The sequence below is a fragment of the Bubalus bubalis genome, chromosome 8 (assembly GCF_019923935.1).
Source record: "Bubalus bubalis isolate 160015118507 breed Murrah chromosome 8, NDDB_SH_1, whole genome shotgun sequence".
Classification (NCBI taxonomy): Eukaryota; Metazoa; Chordata; class Mammalia; order Artiodactyla; family Bovidae; genus Bubalus; species Bubalus bubalis.
Window position 1 is genome coordinate 70,488,245 of NC_059164.1, and position 23,794 is coordinate 70,512,038.

Genomic DNA, 23,794 nt, shown 5'->3' on the forward strand with positions numbered 1-23,794 from the left:
ATTTCCAGAGCTCACTCTGTACCTCTGAACATGTGCTTCCTGTGAGAATGTTAGATAACTTTAGGAATTTACAGAAGTCATTTTCATATTCTACCATGTATGTATTTGGGATTTGGATTGGGAGAGATTTGCGTCTGCTGTTTGGATATAGGTCATATTTGAATTATTATTGTTGGTGGAAGTCTCGTTGGTGAGTTTATTTAAAATCAGGGGTGGTCCTTCTAAATCTAGGGTCCCTAAACCCTAAAGGCTCCATGGAAGGCCTTCATGGAGCCAGACCTCTGGGACTGTGCAAGGTCCTATGACTTTTCCTGGAAAGACTGGACCATACCTCTTATTAGATTTTTAAAGAAGTTAGTGACCCAAGAAAGGTTAATGACCAATTGAATCGATGGTGGGTGGTTTCTTTTCCATTTCCCTAATAGGTAAAAGGCCCTTGGAAGTACACTGCATGTACTTTTTCATATGTAATATTTCTTTTTTTAGCTGGGACTCAACTTTCTCCATTCCTATGGAAATAGACCTCCCATGAAGGTTTATTCTGTTTCTGCTGGCATATTCTGAGACATCTTTGGAACAGGACATGGGAAACCTTTGTTAAGTGTAATCTGTATCTTGGATAGGCAATATATAATTTGTTTGTTTAGACAGGAAGTGAAGATAAAAAGTGTTGTCCTCCCCATCCCTACCCCCCTCTGAACACCAGATGTTTTACTTGCATTTTTTTCCAGCACATATTTCTTTGGAGCTGAAAACTAATTTCCTTTAATGTCTTGTCATGCATTTCCCTCTCATCTTTGATCACCATTTACCCTTTCTTCTGACTCCTTGCTGCTGCTGCTAAGTCGCTTCAGTTGTGTCTGACTCTGTGCGACCCCATAGATGGCAGCCCACCAGGCTCCCCCTTCCCTGGGATCCTCCAGGCAAGAACACTGGAGTGGGTTGCCATTTCCTTCTGCAATGCATGAAAGGGAAAAGGGAAAGTGAAGTCGCTTAGTCTTGTCCGACTCTTAGCGACCCCATGGGCTGCAGCCTACCAGGCTCCTGCATCCATGGGATTTTCCAGGCAAGAGTACTGACTCCTTAAGTTTCCTCATAAAGAATGTATAATATTTTCCTGCCTTTATCATTAACTTTACCTTCACCTTTATCCATACTTTGCCTTATGGGAACCCAAAGGCTGAGGACTGACTTGGAATTTGCTGAGTTTTCATACATTGCTAGATAGGTGAGGCTTAACGATAGTAAAGGAATGTTGCGTATGTGTAAGGCAAAAAGCAAATGAACCCACTTATTTCCTGTTTGATTCACTTCATATTATTTAAAGCTTAGTGAGCAAAACAAATGACCAAAAGTGATTATTTATGCTTTCTGAATTGTAAAGGCTTTTAAAAACAGGTACAATTTGGAATTAAGCTTAGATGACTGCAAAAGGGAATTCATTAAGGTTCACTGACTTGGCAGAGCAGTTTTGAAGCACCAGGCAGAAGAGGGAGATTAATTTTCCATTCAATAAAATCTCCTTTCTTGATGAGTTTATCTTCCTTTTTTGTTGTTTGTAAATGTGTGGTGTTTGGGAAAATTACCCCTTTGACAATAAATAGGATATATACAAGAATCTCTTTGAGAACTTTGGGACAGTATGCAAAATAATGCTTAATCACTATGAAAGGAATACATTGCTTTTGACAAAACTCACTTATGTTCATTTTTGTTTAAAACAAGAATGTAAATCTCATTTGGCCTCATTTAACCATTTTATAGAAAAAAATTGATATTGGGATAGATGGTCTTTATAGCATTATGTAACTATTTAGTGACAAAGTTGGTAATAAAACTCAGGAGTCCAGAAATGGACTCAGTGATCTCTTATTATACTGCTTGTGTTCTCTAGAAGGAGGAAAAGGTTGAAAGTTGAAGGACATAGATTTCATGCCTTGTAAATGAAACCACAGTGAGGTGTACCTGCACACCCATCAGCACAGCTGAAACTCACCATGTGTTGGCTTGGATGTGGGGCAGCTGGAGCTGTCGGGCATGGCTGGTGGGATGGCTGGTGGGAGTGTGAAAAGGCACAGCCACAGGGAGAGCAGGTTGGCAGTTTGTAACATTAAACATGCTTCCCTTTGGCCTAACAGTTCTGTTCCCATGCATTTACCCAAGAAAGGTCTATATATAACTGTTCACAGTAGCTTTGTTATAACCACTAAAAGCTGGAAACGGCTCATATGTTCATCAACTTGTAGAGAGACAAATTGTGGTATATTTATTTACTTATTCCATGGAATACTGCTGCTGCTAAGTCACTTCAGTCGTGTCTGACTCTGTGTGACCCTACAGACGGCAGCCCATCAGGCTCCGCCATCCCTGGGATTCTCCAGGCAAGAACACTGGAGTGGGTTGCCATTTCCTTCTCTACCGTGGAATACTACTCAGCAATGAAAAGGAAGGAACCGTTGATATAAGCAACATGGTGACTAGAACTCAGAAACATTGTTGAGAGAAAGAAGCAGAAACAAAAAGATATTCTGCATGATTCCATTTATATGGAGTCCTGAAACAATCAAGAGTAGTCCTAGTGATAGAAATCAGAGGTGGGGGTGTGGGAGTTGACTGCAAAAGGGCATGAGGGTACTTTCGGGGTGAGGGAAATGTTCTATATGTTGCTGAAAGCGGTGGCTCTATTGGCATACACATGTCCAAGCTCATCATAGTGTATTCTTGAAAGGGGGCATTTTATTGTATGTAAATTATACCTCAATAAAGTGATTTTTTTTAAAGAGACAGGATCATGCAATATTAAGATACTGAACAACAAAGCACAGATGGTGTAAAGAGTAAAATATTTTTACCATGCCATTGATTTTTCTCTGGTCCATTATCTCTCTCAAAATTGTAGTCCTTCTGTTACTGTCCCCTTGCCATTTGTCTGAGAACAAGCCAACATCCCATTGTGGAAAAAACTGAACAGCCCGCCCATGCACATTTCCACAAGCAAGTTTCTTCTGTGCCTGAGAATATTTTGCCAATTTAAGCAGCAATCATGGGAATCATTTAGAGCTTCCATTATTAATTCTGTTTTACTTACCAAAAATTTACAAGCACAACTATATATGCAAATAAAATAACATCCGGAGACATGCCAAGTGTTTTTCTGTTCTCTAGGAGGAAGTTTAGAGGATTTGTAGACTGAGTAGGTTGAATTTATAGCTATATTCTCTGCTTAAAAAATCTAAAAATAAGGACGTTGGCATCAAAGTTGGTGTTCTGAGTCATATTTTAAACCCTGTAAGCCTGTGGCTTTGCAAAATGCTATTCAGAAAACTCTAAACTGCCTATCCAATATATCTTCGTCTTGCCTACTCCTCCGCCAGCTTCTTTCAGTGATTTCTTTCAGCAATGTCTAAGACTAGAATTGTAGTCATATGGGTCCTCTTGAAATGAGTTCTAGGTATAAGATGAGAGCAACCTTGCTTCTAACTGAATCAAAGATTTCCCAAGAGCTTTCTCTTTAGTGTACTTGAGGATTATTCAGTAACCCAAGGCACACAATGGAGAATCCAAGTGAGTAAAAATTAGTGATTCTATTCATTCTGGTGCTCAACTAAAACACAAATGTCCCCAGGATTTTCTGTGACTGTACCTATTGTATGATAGGTATTTTGCGAGGCTGCAGGGTATAAAGATGAAAAAGAATAGTATCTTCCCTCTAGGAGCTTATAATTCAGTAGGGAGACAGACATGCAAACAAAATTTTTCATTTGCAAAATTCAATTCCTAGAATAAAGTATGTGCAAGGGCAGCCTGGTATGCGTTAGCCTTGGAATGTTAAGTCCGTTTAGCCTAATGTGTCATTTAAAGCCAGTGTTTCCTTATTGATTTTCTATCTAAATGATTTATCTATTAATTTAGTGGAGTGTTAAAGTCTCCTACTGTCCTGTATTACTGTCTCTTTTCCCCTTTAGGTCTATTAATATTTGCTTTATATATTTAGGTCCTCCCATGCTGGGTGCATAATCCCAGGGACAGGGGAGCCTGGTGGGCTGCCGTCTGTGGGGTCGCACAGAGTCGGACACAACTGAAGTGACTTAGCAGCAGCAGTAGCATGCTGGGTGCATAAAGATTTACAGATATCATACGATATCCTCTTGTTGGATTGACCCCTGTATCAGTCCATAACGATTTTCTTTGTCTCTTATTACAGCCTTTGTCTTAAAGTCTGTGTTGTCTAAGTATCACTACCCCAGCTTTCTTTTGGTTTGTGTTTGCAGGGTGTATCTTTTCCCATTCCTTCACTTTCAGTCTGTGTGTGTCCATGCCTCTGAACTGAGATGTACATGATGTACATGCCTACAAGAGTAGGCAGAGTAATGATAGGTCTTGTTTTTTTAAAATTGGATAATTTATTCTATTTGCATTCAAAATGTTTATTGGTAGGTATGTGCTTATTGCCATTTTGTTAGTTGTTTCTTGGCTGTTCTGTAATTCCTTTTCTCCCCCCTCTTCCTTTGTGATTTGACGATTTTCTGTAGTAGTATGCTGAGCTGCCTTTGTCTTTTGTGTATCTGGGAACGTTAGGGAGGAGTGGATGGAAAGCGTCATTGGAGCTACAACCAGGATGACTACTCTGCCATGTGTACCTTGGGGGCGGAGGTGAGGGATGCTCAGGGAGTTTGTGGGGAACTGCAAGTGGATTGGTGTTGCTGGAAGGTGAAACGTGAGGTGGATTGTTGGGGGAATCAAGGCTCGTGTGTAGCATGGAAGACTTGAGGCTTCCTCTTGTTAAGTCAGTAGTTTTCAATCCTGTGACTTTTTGTCATCTGGAAGGTTTTTTAAAAAGTGTTAGTACCTAGATCCTAGAACTGTTGAATTACCATCTTTAGGAAGAGGATGTGAGTGTGTTTTTTCCTTTAAAATGTCCATGGACGGGAGTACCCTGGTGGCCTAGTGGTTAGGATTCCAGGCTTTTATTGGTGTGGTCCAGGTTCAATCCCTGGTCAGGGAACTGAGATCTCACAAGCCACATGGCAAAAATGAAATAAAATGCCCGTGGATGATTCTGATTTGCAGCCAGATCATCTATTATTTGTAGGTAATGAGTGAGCACTGAAAAAATTTGAACAGTGGCATGGCATGACCTGTCTTATTCAAACCACAGACTGGAGAGCTTTTTATGAACTGGTGTCCATCTTGTAAACACTGCTTCTCTAGCTGCAAATAGGTCACTATCATTTCCCTCAATTCAGAACGGCTAGGAGTAATTGTTCTGGATATAAAGAAATAACCGGTTCTAGTTGGCACTGCATACCAAGTCCTGTTACAGGAGGGCCCCTAGTCATTGTGTCTGCCTCTTCATCACACCAGTGCAAAGCTGATGGCTGATAAGGTTTCACTCCAGAGCTATTTAAGGATCGTTTTAATGAAACAGAATAAGCTTTTTATCTAACTCCAGGGGTGCCATCCTATCTTAGAAGTGATCCATGGAAACTGAAACAGTTATTCTGTTCAATCTTTCCGCTTCACAGAAATGGGTCCAATATTGGCTGTGAAGTTGGACTTGTCTACCCTGCAGGCTCTCTGAACTCTTACCATGGTAAAGTGTAAAGGAGGAAGCCTGCCTTAAACAGCATTTATAGAAACCCACCTCTCTCCCCACTTCTCTCCTCCTAGATATAACCCAGGATGCTGTTGGCTGCAGTGATAGAGAAAGTCAGTGAAACCTTCTCATCAGAATGGGGACCCTGAATGAGAAGCTGGAGATTGCCCTTATGCCAGGGGCTGAGGGGAAAAGACATATAAAAATGATAAATTTTTATGCCTCTTTCTTTGTCCCCTTTGCATATACATATGAAAGTGAAAGTGTTAGTTGTTCAGTTGTGTCCAACTCTGTGACCCCATGGACTGTAGCCTGCCAGGCTCCTCTGTCCTTGGAATTCTCCAGCTAAGGATATCAGAGTGGGTTGCCATTCCATTCTCCAGGGGATCTTCCTGACCCAGGAATCAAACTTGGATCTCCTAGATTCTCTACTGTCTGAGTCACTATGCACAGAAAAGAGAAACGAGAAAGAGGACAATGATAGCAGTTTTAGATGGCTGATTTGTATCATTCCTAAAGAAAGAAAATAGCCAACCAACCTGAGACAGGACACATCTGATTCCCAGGCAGACCCATGAGCAGCACAGCCATGGATCTAAATATTCCAAGAGAAAAGTAATATTGTTGGACATGGAACAGCCTTCTGATATCATCAGATTGGTGAGCACTCAGTCTTCAGGGCAACTGATCAAGCTGGAGATCACTGACATCGATTGTCAAAATATTTCAAAGTGGAATTGACTGCCTCAGAAAGTCATACATTACCCAGCAGAATATTCACACCAGTGAAACCCAGCCTGACACAAGGTAGGCAGGCACTGAGGAGATGTTAGGAGGTACATGCCGGCATGACAGTATCAGCAAGAAGCTTACCTGGGTAACCTTGGTTCTCCGAATTGGAAATTCTGTGTAGAAATCCACACTGGATAGCACAGTTAACAGGCGAGTTACAACTCAAGAAAAACAAGTACAAAGTGTAAGAGGTAGACTCTTGCTACTCCCTCTGTTTTAAGTGATTAAATATATCATCTTAAATATGTTCTCATTATAAAAATGTTGAAATTACAAAAAATTAGTAAGAAAAAGAGGTGAAAAACCCCCTTTGATTGGCCATCCAAAGGTAGCCCCTATTAATTCTTTGAGTATTTCCTGTGATTTTCATTTTCAATGTGCATTTTACTTAGTTTTGTGTACTTTTACATTTCATATTTTTCTTTTTAAAAAATTATTTATATTTTTCTTGGTTATGCTGGATCTTTGTTGTTGTGCCTGCTTTTCTCTAGTTGTGGCAAGCGGGGGCTACTATTCATTACGGTGCATGGGCTTCTCATGGTGGCAGCTTCTCTTGTTGTGGAGCACAGGCTCTAGGCACACGAGCTTCAGTAGGTGGGGCACATGGGCTCAGTTGCTCTGTGATGTGTGGGATCTTCCTCAACCAGGGATTGAACCCATATCACCTGCATTGGCAGGCAGATTCTTATCCACTGTACCACCAGGGAATTCCTAGTATATTTCTTTAAACATGAATAATTCTTCACAAATATCTTTAGAAACAATACTCTTCATTATATAAAATAATATATTCCAATCTAATTTGCTTAACTTTTCCTCTACTGTTTGGCATTAAGGTTGTATCCACTTTTTACCTATTACAAATGTTGAATCAAAGGGTAAAACTATTTTATAGCATTTTTATAACAACTATTAAATAGGTTTCTCATATACTTTTATTTATTTATACTGCTATCAGCAATATGTGTCATAATTTGCCAATCCTTCCTCTCACTGGGTATTGATATTCAAAATTACTTTTCTACTCTCTGGAATATAGTATCTGAAACTGATCAGGTAGGGGGGATTTTATTGGACTGATGCGGGGGTTGCTCACAACCCCTGGGCTGGAAGCTGGAAGCATGGGTGGAGCTTGGCAGGGCCTCAGACACGGCCAGATCCATCCATCCTCCCATTCTTTTTTCTGGTCCTAAAACTGTCACTCAACCCTACCCGCCTCCCATTTCTGTACTGACCCTAAGGTAAGCAAACTTTGAATTCAGAATTAACCCTGTGGTTTTCTGTGAGGAAGATGATCCATCACTTTCACCCAAGAAGCTCTGGGTCACTGAGAGTGTGGGGAGTTGGATGGAGAAACAGAAATGCTTGACCTGAAATTCTGAAGCAGGACTGGGGAATGAGGCACATACCGCAGGGCTGACAGCAAGGCTGTGAATCAGAACCAGGTGGTCGGGCTGGAATGAGGTCAGAGGAGGAGGGGGGTGAGCCAGCAGCTCAGTGTACATCTGAGGGGGCCTGGAGAGGGACAAGGGGATGGCAGGAGGGACCGGGAGGGCGTCCTGAGTTACTGCATACTCTCAACTCTCATTTGGGGTTTCCTGTAATGATGAATCATACAATGCATTCTGTTTCTTTGGTTGTTTAATGAGTGATATGTGTTTGTGAAACCACGTTCCAAAGGCACCAAGATATCCACTGAAAAGTTAATTTTCCTCCCACCCCAGTTACTCAGCCACAAAATTCCTTGGGTGAGGAAACTGAGGCACAAACAGGAAGATTGCTCAAGATCACTATCATAGTGTATGTGAGTTATTCTGAGGTATTTTTTAAAATAAATTGCGTTCCCAGTACTAATGGTATTAAAGGAACAGAGATCCCACGTATGTCTTTGAGGTGTTCACTATGAACAGCGTCTGTCCTGGGGGTTGGAGACAAGGGTGATGAAAAACATAATTTATATTGATCACAAGAGACATTGACAAGTTGCTGAAAATCACGACTTTTCATGTGTCTACCCTATAAAATATATTAAAAAAAAAAAATCCATCTATTTGACCTTCTTGGTCACTCAGACATTAAAGAATCTGCCTGCAGTGCAGGAGACCCAGGTTTGATCCCTGGGTTGGGAAGATCCCCTGAAGAAGGGAATGACTATCCACTCCAGTATTCTTTCCTGAAGAATTCCACAGACAGAGGAGCCTGGTGGGCTACAGTCCATGGGGTTGCAAAGAGTCGGACATGACCGAGCAACTCACACACATACACATGAATGCTGTATTTCAACAAAAAACCTTTTAAATTCTGTAATGAGAACTCTTATTTGCCTTCACTTCTGGATAAGCAGACATTTACTGAAACTGACATTTCTGGAGAGCAGCAAAAATCCTCAGGCCCTCACAAGCCATAGAGATGCCCTGTGAAGGATTCATATGTTTGTATGGGATTGGGGTGGGCCTCTCACCGTGGCCCAGGGCCTGTTTGTTCACCAGTTTAGGAAATCTGGGGAAGGACAGGACCAGAGAGTGTACACCTATTTCTCCATGCTGCAGCTGGGGTGCTACCACTACTGAACTACATTTTGGAATTGAACTTGGAAGATGTTTTCCCCCTCTAAGAACTATCAGCTCTATATAACTCTATATAACCCTATCAGCTCTCTGCTTCACATGCATTGCATTGGTCTCCCTGGTCTCACCTGGGTATGTGACCATACACTAATAGATTTCTATGAGAAAATGTATTTAGAGTTTCAAACAGCTGATTTATAACTACCTTTGGGGGATATCACCTCTCAAAAGTTGGAATTATCTATGCTTGTTCTGTTTATCTTGCTCTTTTGACTGTAGACAATGAATTTTAGGCTTTTCATTCCCTTGGGTGGTTCTTTTGGCTTGTGATGGGTTGGTCTGTGTGAATATGTGAGTACATGCGCGTGTCTGTTTTAACCTACATGGTGGTATTTCTGAGAATTAGAGACGTCATAACTTTAAAAAAAAAATGTGGGCCTGAGTCATTGCTAAATGTAAGGCAGGCACACAGATCAAAGATCAACCTCCTGCTTTGGAGCTTGAAGATCATTTTAACATCATATCCAGATTTGGCTTTTTAGTTATTCTGTAAGGGTTTTAATTAGACCCCTGATTGCTTGTAAACAGGCCTTCAGTGACCTAAGCCAGTACTGCCTACCGTGATAGAAGAAAGCCTTTGAGATCTTGGAAGACCTATGTTTCATTTCTGGATATGATTGTCAAAAACCTCTCAAATGATCTATTTGCGAGTTCGTGGATGACTAATGTGGTTGCCAGGATTGACAAGTCTTGACCTAATTTATATTGGTCAAGTTGATTTAAAATCAACTTCAACATATTTCCACATGTTGAAGTTGATTTTAACCTGTGACTTTTGCTATTCATTCTTTCCATGAGATCACTAGAGTATATGGGGCTTCCCTGGTGGCTCAGTAGTAAAGAATCCACCTGCAATGCAGGAGATGCGGGTTCGACCCCTGGGTGAGGAAGATGCCCTGGAGAATGAAATGACAACCCACTCCTGTATTCTTGCCTGGGAAATCCCATGGACAGAGGAGCTTGAAGGGGTACAGTCCCTGGGGTCGCTAAAGAGACATGATTGAGGGCTAAACAACAACTAGAACATATGGATTCAGAAGGCTTTATAGAGACTGATCTGAAGTTATGGACTTACATCTTGATATTTTGTTCATTTGTTTTTCGAGTATGGTATTTGAAATTACTCATACTGAAGTTCTCAAAACTTTCTTATTGGAGTTTATTCATCTTTCAGCGCACAGCATAGTTCTTTCTTTTTTGAATCTTAGGACTAGATTCCAGTGTTACATATCAGATTCAGCAAAAGTAGATTGATCTCAGTGCCAGTGGTTTTTGAGGGAGAAGATGGATAACTGCATATCTGATTCTGTTTGATTCAAAGATTATTTTTAGGAGGGTAAGATTGTTTTTATTGATATATTATTCAGTGCCACAAAATTCATCCTTTTAGACTATATAAGTTTATCATACTAAGTGAAGTAAGCCAGACAAAGACAAATATCATATAATGCCACTTAAATGTGGAATCTAGAGTATATTACAGAGATGTATTTTTAGTATACTCACAAAATTGTGCAACCATCACAACCCATCTTATTCTAGAGTATTTCCATTACCCCCAAAAGAAATCCCAAGCCCTGGCAACTAGTCTACTTATTGTCTTCATAGATTTGCTTATTCTGGGCATTTCATGTAAATGGAGTCATATAATCTGTAGCCTTTTTTTATCTGACTTCCTTCACTTAGCATAATGTTGTCAAGGTTCACCCACATTGTAGCATGACTCAGTGTTTCTTTCCTTTTTGTAGCTGAATAATATTTCATGCTCTGGTATCTTAGTCTAAGCTGCTATGACTGATAACCATTGATTGGATGGCTTAAACAACAAACATTAATTTCTTACAGTTCTAGAGGCTGGAAAGTCCAAGGACCAGGTACCTGCGGACCTGCTGTCTGGTGAGAGATCACGTCTTTGTTTTAGATGGCTATCTTCTTGTTGTGTCCTCTTATGGCTGAGAGTGGAGACAGGAAACAAACCTCAGGCCACCAGTCCCACTCACAGGGCTCCACCCTCATGACTTAATTACCTCCCCATGGCCTCATCTGCAGATCCCATCACACTGGGGATTAGGCGTCAATATATGAGTTTGGGACTATACAGTCTATCAGTTCACAAATAGCATATAGATATTTTACTTTTTATTTATCCATTTATCAGTTGATAAACATTTCTGTTTTTCTAATTTTTATATTATGAATTATGCTGCTATGAATATTCTTGTGCAAGTTTTATGTGTGGATATACATCTTCAGGTTTCCTGGGTATATACCTAAGACTGATACTGCTGCCTCATATGGTATCTAAGTTTTGAGGAACTGGCAGACTGTTTTTCAAAGTATACATTGCCACCAAAGAGTCTGAGTTCCAGTTTCTCAATATCCTTTCTAACTCTTGTTATTGTCTGCCTTTTTGTTTGCTTCTTCTTTATTATTATTATTATGACCATCCTAGGGAGTATGAGGGGCTTCCTAGGTGGCACTAGTGGTAAAGAATCTGGCTGCCAGTGCAGAAGATATAAGAGACTTGGGTTTGATCCCTGGACCAGGAAGATCCCCTGGAGGAGGGCACAGCAACTCACTCCAGTATTCTTGCCTAGAGAATCCCATGGACAGAGGAGCCTGGTAGGCTACAGTCCATGGGATTGCAAACAGCTGGACACGACTGAAGTGACCTAGAATGAGCACGAGGGAGTATGAAGAGATTTTTTTTTTTTGGTAGTTTTAATTTGCATTTCTTTCAGGGTTAATGATGTTAAGCATCTTTTGCTTATTGACCATTTGTGTGTCTTCCTTGGAGAAATATCTTTTCAAGTTCTTTGCCCACTTAAAATATTCAGTTATTTTTTCATTGAATAGTAAGAATTATTTCTATATTCTAAATAATAGGCTCATATCAACTATATGATTGCAAGCATTTTCTCCTATTCTTGGGCTATTTTTTTATTTTATTTATTTTATCCTTTGAAGCATAAAAGTTTACATTTTAAAGTCCAACTTACTTTTTTTTCTTTTTTGCTTTTGCTTTAGATGTCATATGTAAGAGACCATGATCTAACCCAAGGTCAGGAAAATTTACCCCTGTGTTTTCTTTCAAAAGTTTTATAGTCTTAACTCTGACATTTAAGACTTTGGTTCATTTTGAGTGAATTTTTGTATGTGGTATGAAGCAAGGGTCCAACTCCATCCTTTTGCATGTGAATATCTCCTTTTCCCAGCACCATTTGTTGAAAAGACTATTTTTTCCCTATTGAATTGTCTTGGTACCTTTGTCAAAATGAATTGACCATAAATGTGAGAGTTTAAGTTCTGCATTCTCAATTCTATTCCATTTATCTATATGTTTACTTAACACTTGTTACAGAAATGCTAAGTGTGGATCCCGTTTCTTGTGTACTTGGGTAGATTTAGTGCACATTGCTTGGAGATACGTGTTAAGGCAGTCCTGCACAACAGTTGCATGAGTATTTAATTTCTGAGATAGTTTCCCCAAGATTTTTTTGAGCATTTTGTCCAGTTAACTGAGAATGTCACTCCCTGGAGTGGTACTTCTCTCTTCCAAATGATGCTGGACATCCTATTCAGATGTTTTCTCTTGAGGGTAATTTCAGACTGAAATGGGAATGATGGAGCCTAAGTAGTAGACTGTGGAAAGCAAGGAGGAAGGGGTGTGGGGAAGCTGGGTTTGGGGAGAGAGATGTGCTAATGAGAGACCCAGGGAGGGCCTTTAGGGAAGATGGGGTCAAATAGGGAAGCATGAGCCCAGTCTCTGAACGTTGCTTGTGGTTTTATGTGATGGTCATGGTTGCTCATGTTTCTCTAGGCCTCTCAAGTCTAGACATGAAACTAAGCAAAATGTATCCAGGTGTTAGTGTTGGCTGTTACAAGCCTGATTCATAAGCCAGAAATGGTTCCTGTGCCTGTTAGGCTGTTATCTCCTTGACAGATATACCAGCCTTTAAAGGTAAGAGTTCATTCACCATTTCACAGGATGATTGAGCTTTAAAGTTGGTAGTTAGCTGAAGGCATGTTGAAGTATCACCTCAAAAAGGAGATTCTGAGGTCAGAAAGATTTGGAATGGGTTGTTGAACATAGTTAACAGATTTGCTTTTGTTGTTGTTTGCTTGTTTTAAGTGCAGAATCTCTCAGAAACTCTTAATGTGCCAATATGTCTTCAAGAGGGAATATAGGAGCAGTGTTTACCAAGGTGACTGGTCTGTGGGAACTCATTTTATCCCCCACAGACAGCCCTATGAAAGTGTTGTTTGGCAGAGCACATTTTGAATAATTATGATCCAGGATATCACCTTTATTTTTCAGTCGTGAAATTTGATTTCTTAGTCTTTTTGAGCTGCTGTTTCTAGGATGGGTCATGTCTACTGGTATATTACATAGAAACGATGTCGTCTCACTTATCAAAAAAGTGAGAGCTTAAGTTAGAAGTTAAAATCGAACTCCTGAAAATTGCATGTATGTACAGTTAACTTATAAAATACCCTACCTTCCAGGATCTGATTTTTTTTTTAACATGTTACTTGTTTGTGTGCCCCGTCACTCAGCCGTGTTGACTCTTTGTGACCCCATGGATTATAGCCCGCCAGGCTCCTCTGTCAATGGGATTTTCCAGGAAAGAATACTGGAGTGGGTTGCCATTTCCTTGGACTTCCCTGGTGGCTCAGACAGTAAAGCGTCTGTCTACAATGCGGGAGACCCGGGTTCGATCCCTGGGTCAGGAAGATCCGCTGGAGAAGGAAATGGCGATCCACTCCAGTACTATTGCCTGGAAAATCCCATGGACAGAGGAACCTGGTATGCTACAGTCCACGGGGTCGCAAAGAGTCGGACTCGACTGAGTGACTTCATTTACTTACTTACTTACTTGTTTAGGTTGGTCTATGTGGTGCCTAATAATCCATGATCTGTTGAATGGGTAAAATTTGATTTCTGCAGCTTTTGCTCTGATACAGCTTTTAAAAGATAGAGGACAGGAAGAGGCAGGGGAACAGGGACCCACACCAAGCAAGACCGCTGACTTCTGCCATGGAATAAACAAAAACATGAACAGCTACCCAGTTCTGAGTTGTCAGATAAGCTTGTCATACCTGGAATGCATTTTTAGAGTTGTGTGGTAGAACGGACTGTATGCAATTACATATACAGATGTAGCCATGCTGTATTCTAATGGTTCTTCTTCCATCTTCCCTCCCTCAACCCAAACACCCACCTTCCTTCTTCTTCCAGGTCATCTAAATGTGTGTGCGTATGTGTACTCAGTCGTGTCTGACTCTTTACGACCCATGGACTGTAGCCCACCGGGCTCCTCTGTCCTTGGAATTCTCCAGGCAAGAATACTGGAGCAGGTTGGCATTTCTTACTCCAGGGGATCTTCCCAACCCAGGGATCAAACCTGCTTTGTGTCTCCTGCATTGGCAGGTGGATTCTTCACCACTAGCACCACCTGGGAAGGCAGGTCATCTAATAGGGTTTGTTTATTTGACTTTCCTTTAAAGAGAAGGAGGGTTTCTTTTAACCAGAGGGAGGGTGGCAGGAGAAAGGGTGGGTGGCGGGGAGAGTGTGAGAATGAGAGTAATAGAAAGACAGGAAGAGAGAAGTGGGAGGGACACATAAATAGATACCTAGTATTGGAAGAAGTCTTTGTGGTATAGATAACTTCACTTCCAGTAAATCCACATTGTGTGTGTTGGTGTGCCATCCCTGTTGTGTAACAGCAGCACACATGGAATTCCCAGTGTCAATAGTTTCCATTCACACCTCTAGTTAAAAGACCCAAGCCCTGCGATTTTTACTTATCTACATTTTCCCACATTCTTGGGAGGCCTGCACTTTTCCTGATGACTATGGGAGGTGTGACATAGGACAGTTCTCTCATGTTGAAGCATGTTTCTCCAAAAACTGAGGCACAACCAGAGAATGAAGAGGGCTAGTGAGCATATTGAGTCAGAATCTGAGGTTGGGGGTTGTTGGGGAAATAAGAGAAGCACAGGTCAGGTGACCATTTTAGGAAAATGAACCATTCAGTTTAGTTCAGTCTCTCAGTTGTGTCCAACTTTTTGTGACCCTATGGACTGCAGCACGCCAGGCTTCCTGTCCATCATCAGCTCCCGGAGGTTACTCAAACTCATGTCCATCAAGTCGGTGATGCCATCCAGACATCTCATACTCTGTCATCCCCTTCTCCCGCTTTCAATCTTTCCCAGCATCAGGGTCTTTTCAAATGAGTCAGTTCTTCACATCAGGTGGCCAAAGTATTGGAGTTTCAGCTTCAGCATCAGTCCTTCTAATGAATATTCGGGACTGATTTCTTTTAGGATGGACTGGTTGGATCTCCTTGCAGTCCAAGGGATTCTCAAGAGTCTTCTCCAACACCACAGTTCAAAAGCATCAATTCTTCGGCACTCAGCTTTGTTTCTAGTCCAACTCTTACATCCATACATGACTATTGGAAAAGCCATAGCTTTGACTAGAAGGACTTTTGTTGGCAAACAATGTCTCTGCTTTTTAATATGCTGTCTAGGTTGGTCATAACTTTTCTTCCAAGGAGCAAGTGTCTTTTAATTTCATGGCTGCAGTCACCATCTGCAGTGATTTTGGAGCCCCCCAAAATAAAATCTGTCACTGTTTCCATTATTTCCCCTTCTCTTTGCCATGAAATGATGGGATCAGATGCCATGATCTTCGTTTTCTGAATGTTGAGCTTTAAGCCAACTTTTTCACTCTCCTCTTTCACTTTCATCAAGAGGCTCTTTAGTTCTTCGCTTTCTGCCATAGGGGTAGTGTCATCTGCATATCTGAGGTTATTGATATTTTTCCCAGCAATCTTGATTCCAGCTTGTGCTTCATCCAGCCTGGCATTTCACATGATGTACTCTGCATATAAGTTAAATAAGCAGGATGACAATATACAGCCTTGACGTACTCCTTTCCCTATTTGGAACCAGTCTGTTCCATGTCCAGTTCTAACTGTTGCTTCCTAACCTGCATATAGGTTTCTCAGGATGCAGGTCAGGTGGTCTGGTATCAAGTCAGTAAAGTAATTGCTGTTTTATATTTACTTCAGTTACATGTGTTTCTTATTTTTAAAAAGCAAGCAAAACAAAACAAAAAAAGCTTAAAGGAAAAGTTAAAATATTTCCCCAAAATCTCAACCAGAAACTAACCAGTGTTAGCATTAATTTCAGGCTTGGCTGGTGTGTAAAGTGAGAGAGATGATGGAGGGAGGGATAAACGATGGGGAGAAATAATTGTATAAGACTGAGCTCAAGTTAAACATGGTTTTAAAAGTAAATAGAATATTCTATTTTACTTCAATTTAACAAAAGGCAAAGAAATAACCAGGCTGCTGAAGAGTAATTTTTTATCCCAAGAGGATTAATTCCCTTAGTCAGAAGAGAGTGAGCTGTCTGGGAGTGAGAATGGGTTGGGTGAGCTAAAACAATGTATATAAAAAACAACCCAATTCTTTGGCCCAGCAGCTCTCCCCTGATGTCAAATGTTTGTCATTTGTTTTATTTTCATTTTGTTAGAATTTATTTTTTGTAACGTAGGCTTCCCTGGTGGTTCAGTGGTGAAAAAAAATCTGTCTGCAAATACAGGAGCTGTGGGTTTGATCCCTGCTCCAGGAAGATCCCCTGGAGAAGGAAATGGCAACTCATTCCAGTATTCTTGCCTGGAGAACCCCATGGACAGAGAAGTCTGGTGGGCTAGGTCCATGATGTCACAAGAGTGGGATATGACTTAGCCACTGAACAACAACAAATACTTTTAACACTTAGTAGCTCTACCTCACCTGTCTATTCCCCCACGTATTTAATCCGATCAATGATGGACAGGGAGGCTTGGCGTGCTGCGATTCATGGGGTCGCAAAGAGTCGGACACGACTGAGTGATCTGATCTGATTGCTCTTTTTTTCCCATGGTTTTATCATTCTTGATAATTTTATGTTTGGTGCAGTTCATCATCATTAAGTTTATTTTGGAAAAGGCTTTTTGAAGCCCTATTTCCTAAGTTGTTTTATCTTTGGGAATTATTCCCTATTGCCTTTATTTTTGAAAGACAACTTTTCTATTGCTTAATTGTCTCCTACAGAGGCTACACTCATTGTCTGGAGAATCCCATGGACAAAGAATATTGGTGGGACTACAGTCCATAGGCTTGCAAAGAGTCAGACACGACTGAAGCGACTTAGCATACATGAGTGATTTATGAGAATGCCTGTTTTAATGGGGGACTTTTAAGACTATCTGTTTGCCTGAAATGGTAGAATTATATTGGGCAATAAGTTTGAGTTGGTAATTGAATATTGAATTATGGGAACTTTTCAATGTTGGGAAATTAGCTGTTTTCTTAGCGAATTTCTCATTTCTTTGCTAAAGAAACAGTTTTCCCCCAGGCTAAAACATTACTACTGGGCAGCTCTGTGGAGCTGTTTCTAGGACTTTGCAAAATTGTGTGGAATCCTCTTAAAAGTAAAAGGCTTCTCCCTTCCCTCCTCACTCTGTGAAAAGGTACTTTGCTGGCCTGCGATGGAGGTTTTTTTTTTCCATCTGAAGATAGTAGACAATGGTAAATATCAGATGCCAAACAAACTGACATCTGATAATTGTTTGAACTGATAATTCTTTTTTCTTCTGTTTTGAAACATGATCTTTTGCCTCATGTCACAGACTCTTTATCTTTAAACTGAACTGCCATTATAAGCCCTTCCTAAGAGACACATGAACTTCACGCTCCTAATGGTTGTCCATGGAAGCTGTGTGAGTTGAAGGAACTAATCTCTGCACTGAGACAGTTTGAAGTACCTGGAAATTGCAGCTGGGCTTATTACTTAAAAATCCCTGCTGATCTCATGTAGAAAACGAATAGCCTCTTTCATTCTGTAATTCATTGTCTCCAACAATGGAAGGAGTGGGGAAGAAAATTTCCCAGATGACTTAATACATTTAAGTGTTGGACACCTGGCCTGTGATGACTCAGCTGTCTACCAGCCATTGATTTTTTCAGAGTTGGTTGGAGTGAGAATGCACCTGGTAGGTTTCGGGAGGCAGGAATATCCCAGGGTATTTCACTTTGTGCTAAGGGAAAGGAGGGAGAAAATAAGAGGTTTAGAATGGTGTCTAAAGCTGTATTGGTCTGACATGGCAGCTACCAGCCACACATGGCTATGGAAATTTAAGTTATTTAGTTTATTAAGATTTAAAATTGAGTTTCTTAGTTGCACTTAATTCAGTACCCACATTTGACTAGAGGCTGTGATGTCAGACAGCACCCCAGGTTCTGTTGGCTGGCTGGTTCAGATGCTGAGCTTCTATTTCACAATCATTCAGTGTTCATTCAGCCTTAATGACTGCTCTCCTGTCTTCTCCCTCCCTCCCTTTGCTTTCAGTCATTCTTCTGCTCTAACTTGGGTGATGAAACTCAGTTCTTCTTACTGCCTTGCTGGCATCCTCTGGTTTCTGGGCACCAGATAGCATCCGAGGAATCCTGTGTATGATTGAGGCTAGATCTTTGCACTTCAGAATCAACCAGACTCTGGCCAAGACTGGTCAAGACTCTTGGACTCTGGTCCAAGACTTTGTCAGTGTTCTTTCCAAAGGATCCATGGTGCTGGAGATTTCGACTCTTTAACAATAAAACTGCTCTTTAGAAATATTTAAATACTTAGGACTTTTACTTTAATTCCCTCTTCCCCTTCTGAATGGATGTTCTTGATGTACAGTCCTGGGTTCTGTCCTACTTGTACCCACAACGACTGACCCCATGACCTTAGTAAGATAATTTCTTTGTGGCTCAGTTGCCAGTTGAAAACTTGTTCCCAACCACTGCTTAAGCTATTGAAGAGAAATGCCAAGTGGTAAGTGGGGATTTTGAGGTCTGTGTTAAAAGATGTATTTAAAGGGTTCTGAAGGGATTTGTGGCCATTTACAAATGGGATTTTCAGTGTTCCATTTGTGGGCTCTTCCTCAGTATCAGACACATACCTCCCTGGATCAGCTAATTGGCCCATAAACTCTATCGTGTGCTTTGTATAAGTGACTTTCTGAGTGAGGTCTGGGTTTGCTGACCAAGGAGCCCTCTTCCAAATCTGACCTACGTGACGGGAGTGGGATTCTCTGGTAGGCAGAGCCTGTTGGTCGTTTCTGCTGATTGAACTTGGTCTTTCTGACCCTGTGTTCTCATGCTTCCCACCTGACTAGCCTGAAGATGGGCCAAGAGTTTCTGCCTAGTGTTTCAGTTACCTAATGCTGTATAACAAATGGCCCTAAAACTTGGTAGGCTAAGATAATGAGGTTTACTTAGCCCTCAAATCTGCAATTAAAACAGGACTCTGTGGGGACTGCTGGACTCTGCTCTACTCAGTGTCTTCTGGGACTGCACAGAGGTTGATATTGGAAGGCTTGCTCATTTGCATGTCTGGGCGTTGATGCTCTCAGCTGACGGAGTGGTCTCAGCTTTTCCAGACGAGCCCCTCCATGTGTTCTCTCCACATTGCTGTCCTCACATCGTGATGGCTAAGTAGAAGGGTGAGAATCCTGACAGAGAGCATCAAGTGAAAGCTATATTATCATTTCTAACAGAGCCTTGGAAGTCAGAAAGCATTGCTTCAGCTATGGTCACAAGCCTACTCAGGTTCAAGAGAAGGAAACAGACCCTACCAATGGATAGAGAAATGTCAGTATTATTTTGTAAGACAAGCTTTGGGATGAGATTCATCTTGGTGCCGTTGTCTTTAAAAAACACATCTTCCTCACTCAGTAATAATGATTCAGAATTGGCATCAGCTCCTTTTAAGCCATTGATAAGCCTTGAGGTCTGGGGCTCGCCTCATTTTCAGGAGGTATGATTGTCATTGTTGAGCACTGGGGCTGTTCTGCCTTTGGGTGTGAAGTGGGGGAGTTTCCATTTGCATAGTACTGTGACTTCTTTCGGAGAAGGCAATGGCAACCCACTCCAGTACTCTTGCCTGGAAAATCCCATGGATGGAGGGGCCTGGTAGGCTGCAGTCCATGGGGTCGCTAGGAGTCGGATATGACTGAGCGACTTCACTTTCCCTTTTCACTTTCATGCATTGGAGAAGGAAATGGCAACCCACTCCAGTGTTCTTGCCTGGAGAATCCCAGGGACGGGGAGCCTGGTGGGCTGCCGTCTAAGGCGTCGCACAGAGTCGGATATGACTGAAGCGACTTAGCAGCAGCAGCAGTGACTTCTTTGATGATAGATGCTGTCTAAATGCAAAACGATGTATTGAAACAGCTTCAGTGTGCTAAACCCCTGGTTCAACTGATATCTACAATGAATGCACAACGTAGAGGAATCAAGTGAAGAGCAGGGTCCTGGTTGCTGAAAATTATTTCAAAAATTAACCAGATGGAATCCAGCTGGAGTTTTGATACTTTACATCTCACTTCTGACTTAGATTTTCTTATTTGTACTTTCTATTATTACTCTTTCTTTACATTCTCACTAGATGTAAACTCCTAAACAATTAGGATCCACCTTTCTACAGAATTTTTTCAGTGTGATAAATGGATGCTTTAGAATGTTTCTTTGCCTATCTCTGAGATAAAATCTTCTAGAAGCAAGGGGAAGGGGACACAGGTTTTGCTTTTATTTGTTTTTATATTTATTTATTGAGGTGTAGTTGCTGTGCAATATTATTTAAGTTTCAGGTGTACAATATAGAGACTCACAGTTTTAAAGGTTATGCTTCTTTTACAGTTGTTATAAAATATTGGCCATATTCTCCATTGTACATTTTATCCTTGTATCTTATTTATTTTGTACATAGTAGTTTATACCTCTTAATATCCTACCCCTATCCTTCCACTCCTTCTTACCTCTCCTCACTGGTAAGCATTAGTTCTCTATATTTGCGAGTCTGTTGATATTTTCTTATATTCACTGGTTTTACTTTTTAAATTCTACATATAAATGATGCCACTCAGTATTTATCTTTCTCTGTCTGACTTGTTTCATTTAGCATAATACCCTCCAAGTCCGTCCATGTTGTTGCAAATGGCAAAATTTCATTCTTTTTTTCTAGCCAAGTAGTATTCTGTTGTGTATATATGTGTATGTATCACCTCTTCATCAGTTCATCTGTTGATTGATACTTAGGTTGCTTCCATATCTTGGTAACTGTAAATTATGCTGCTATGAACATTGGGGTGCATGTATCTTTTTGAATTAGTGTTCTTGTTTTGTTTTGTTTGGCTATATACCCAGGGGTGGAATAGCTGGGTGATGCAGTAGTTCTGTAGTTAGTTTTTTGAGAAACCTCCATGCTGTTTTCCGCAGTGGCTGCACCAATTTACATTCCTAGCAACAGTGCATGAAGGTTCCCTTTTCTCCACATCCTCACCAACGTTTCTTACTTGTGTTCTTTTTGATGACAGCTATTCTGACAGGTGTGAGGTGATGCCACTGTAGTTTTGATTTGCATTTCTCTGATGAATGATGTTGAGCATTTTTTCATGTGCCTGTTAGCCATCTGCATGGCTACTTTAGAACAATGTCTGTTCAGGTCTCCTGCCCATTTTTTAATTGGGTTGTTTTGTTTTTTTCAGTGTTGAGCATCAATCTGATAAACAAATAACCTGCCACATGTTGAGTTTAGTACTAGTTACAAAAAACTAAAGTTAGACACAGTCTTCAAATTGCTTCTGATATACGCACTCTCCTGGAGGAAGAAAACAACCTTCACGGTTAACATTAGTAGCAGAGGTGCTTTACCTTTTTCTCGCCTTTTTAGCTTTAGTCTGCCAATAACCACCTCGATTTTTTAAGAAACTGTTTTCTCTGCCTTTTCATTCTGTTTCTCCTTACAACTGTTTTTCAGTTTGTACTGGTTTAGAAGTGTCTCATGCTCATTTTCTTGCAGTAGTCCATCCCCTAGGAGAGGAAAACTCCCTATATCCCTTTTCCTCCCCACCTACATTTGCTAAATTTTCTTTTGGGCCTCTTACAAGAGATTGTTTACTATTGCCCCAGCAATTCTCCCCAAATGTATACATAATATCTTGGGAAATACCTTTTATAGAATTTGTTTGAAGCTTAGCATCTCAGCCCTTGGGTTATTTTTAGTTAGGAGGACAGACAACTTGAAGTGTGTACATCTGATACCTTAACCACAACCACTAGGTATTTCGTTTCTTGTTATTTGAGAGCATTCAGGTAACATTGATGGAGTATTAGTCATTGTTAGCTTGATGTTTACATTGCTGAACAGACTTTACTAGATTTTTATGAGTGATAGAAGTTTAAAAAATTCACATTCACATTTTATAGTGACTCAACTGATAGTCTTTTTAGATCAGTAATGAAATGCTGTCTGTGGTTGCCAATTGTTAAAATCTACCCTACTTCCGCCAGCAGTTGTCAGTTAAGAGAGGTTCGCAACACCCACTGATAAAATTCAAACCACAAGATGTTAATTTAAGTTCTTCAGAGGCGCTTTCTCTTCTTACCCTTTAAATTGCTAAGTCACATCCTGCTCTGCATTTTAATTTGGTACAAATGAGATGCAATAGATGTTGGTCTGGCATTAGATACTGAAATGAAATGAAATGCTAAGGTAAAAGTCGGCAGTTCTGTGGAGTACATCTTTCTATCATTTCTGGATGCAGGATCAGGGAGTGGGTCCCAGCCCACACATTGCATCAGAGTCACCTGGGGAACTTGCCTGGGCCTCATCCCAGAGCCTCTGGATGAGTTGGTATGGAGTGGGGCCAGACTTTGGTAGTCTGTAGATGCTCCTCAGGGTGATCCTGCCAGGCAGCCAGGCTTGGGAAATCCTGTGGGAGGTGTCCTCCCCACCCCCTACATTCCTCTCTACCTAGTCATGTCCTGTCCACATCTCTAAGGCTCCCCTCAGGACACCTCTTTAATATAGCTCACAACATCAGCTTCCCTGAACTCTTCCCTGTGAATGTCCACAAAACCTCCTAGATAGCCCACCCTGAACTGTGTTCTCACTTGTTTCATCTACAGATACCTTATCTCCTTGGCCAGGGTGGGTCCTCCTTGGATTAAGCCTCACGTCACTCGTTTCCATCGTTTGGGGTTAGCAGAGCTATGGACACTTTGTGGTGGTGTTTAGTCGCTCAGTCCGACTCTTTGCGACCCCATGAACTGCAGCACAGCAGGCTTCCCTGTCCTTTACTATCTCCCAAAGCTTGCTTAACTCATGTCCGTTGTGTCAGTGATGCCATTCAACCATCTTAACTTCTGTCATCCCCTTCTCCTCCTGCCCTCAATCTTGCCCAGCATCAGGGTCTTTTCCAATGAGTCGGCTCTTTGTCAGGTGGCCAAAGTAATGGAGTTTCAGCTTCAGCTTCAGTCCTTCCAATGAATATTCAGGATTGATTTCCTTTAGGATTGTTTGGTTTGATGTTCTTGATGTCTGAGGGCCTCTCAAGAGTCTTCTCCAACAACACAATTGGAAACCATCAATTCTTTGACATTTAGCCTTCTTTATGGTCCAACTCTCACATCCATAGATGACTATTGGAAAAACCATAGCTTTGAGTCTATGGACCTTTGTCAGCAAAGGTCTCTGCTTTTTAATATACTGTCTGTATAGGCACTTTATAGATATTAAGTTGAATTTTCATCAGTTTGGCTGTTCTCAGTCAGCCTCTTGTCTTTCACAATAGTTTCCTTTACTAGCCCACCTTTATCCATCAGTGTTTCTTCCTCTAGAGACAGAGAAGAGCAAGTCAGGGTGGCTAAATAGCAGAAAGAGAAGGAAACTCAGCCTGTTT

The 23,794-nt window shown here is 41.0% G+C and overlaps 1 protein-coding gene across 7 annotated transcripts in view; it reads left to right on the forward strand.

Annotated features, from left to right (window-relative positions):
* The window catches only part of OSBPL3 (oxysterol binding protein like 3), a 196,979-nt gene that overhangs the window by 54,815 nt on the left and 118,370 nt on the right, over window positions 1-23,794 (forward strand). For 5 of the 7 annotated variants that reach the window (XM_006055276.4, XM_044946734.2, XM_006055273.4 and 2 more), the window contains exon 2: window positions 10,861-10,911. The exons of 1 other annotated variant lie outside the window; for it this stretch is intronic. The gene's annotated coding sequence lies outside the window, so the exon portion shown is untranslated. Of the gene's footprint in view, window positions 1-10,223; window positions 10,352-10,860; window positions 10,912-23,794 lie in introns of all 7 variants that reach the window. One more of the 7 variants, XM_044946733.2, reaches the window with a different exon arrangement.